Source organism: Micropterus dolomieu, linkage group LG18 (genome assembly GCF_021292245.1).
Source record: "Micropterus dolomieu isolate WLL.071019.BEF.003 ecotype Adirondacks linkage group LG18, ASM2129224v1, whole genome shotgun sequence".
Taxonomy (NCBI): Eukaryota; Metazoa; Chordata; class Actinopteri; order Centrarchiformes; family Centrarchidae; genus Micropterus; species Micropterus dolomieu.
Window position 1 is genome coordinate 2,299,116 of NC_060167.1, and position 1,463 is coordinate 2,300,578.

Below are 1,463 nucleotides of genomic sequence, written 5' to 3' on the forward strand. Positions count from 1 at the left end.
CTGAGAGATTTCTGAATGTCCTTGAAAGCAGCCACTGCCTCCCCTGTCCACTGAACCTGGTTGGGACATCTTGAGCCCGTCTTATCTGTTAGTAGAGCCGCCCTGGCTGAGAAGTTGGGGATGAACCGATTGTAGAAGCCAGCCATCCCCAGGAAAGATCTTAACTGCTTCCTGGTCTGTGGGAGAGGACATGACTCAATTGCATGGATCTTTTGAACCTGAGGTTTAATTAACCCACCTCCAATGACGAAACCCAGGTACTCTGTTTCCTTCTTGGCCAGGACACATTTAGCTGGATTGATTGTCAAGCCGGCAGAACGGAGGCGGTCAAAGACCACTTTGAGATGCTCCACATGTTCCTCCCATGTTGTGCTGTAGACAACAATATCATCAAGGTAGGCACAAGAAAACTCAGACAATCCATAGAGAACTTGGTCCATTAATCTTTGAAACGTTGCTGGAGCCCCATGCAGCCCAAATGGTAACACCGTAAAAGCCCCCAGGGAGTTCGGAAGGCCGTCAGTTCCTGAGATTGCTGGGCCAGGGGCACTTGCCAGTAGCCCTTACAGAGGTCAATGGTGGTCAGATATTTTGCTTTTCCAAGGCGGTCAATGAGATCATCAATTCGTGGGGTGGGGTAAGAGTCAAACTTTGAAATTGAGTTTAGATACCTGAAGTCTATACAGAACCTTATTGTTCCATCCTTCTTCGGAACCAGCACCACAGGATTGCACCACTCACTCTTGGATCGCTGAATTATCCCCAGAGACAGCATGAGATCAACTTCCTTCTTCAAGGACACCAGGAGGCGCTCTGGTATCCTGAAACTCATACGTCTCACTGTTGCATCAGGTTTTAATACAATGTCATGTTCAACCAGGTTTGTGCGCCCTGGATATTCTTGAAATATGTCTGTGTGAAGTAGAGTTTGTACCTGAGACTGCTGATCCTTTGACAGATGGCTTACATCAAGCTCTCTGGACACTGGCAAGGGCAGATAATGGTCATCTGCCTCCTCCTCCACAGCCTGAATCAGGAACACCTCAGCTCTTGGGACCCACTCCTTAAGGAGGTTCACATGAAGCACCCGGCTAGAATGCTGATGCCCTGGAGTGGAGACCTGATAGGTGGTGGCCCCCCACTTTTTCTTCACCTCAAAAGGCCCCTGCCATTTTGCAAGGAGCTTACTGTCACTGGTAGGCAACATAACCAAGACTTTCTGGCCCGGTTGAAAGCCTCTGTCGAGCTGACTTGTCATACCAAGTCTTTTGGTGCTTTTGGGCCTCCATCATGTGTGTCTGGGCTAGTTCCCCCATTCGCTGCAGTTTCTCCCTCATCTGGACAACATAGGAAATTACATTAATAGTCCCTTCCTTCCCCTGATCTCCTCCCCAAGTGTCCCTCAATAAGGCTAGAGGACCCCTCACCTCATGACCATAGAGTAGTTCAAAAGGGGAAAAACC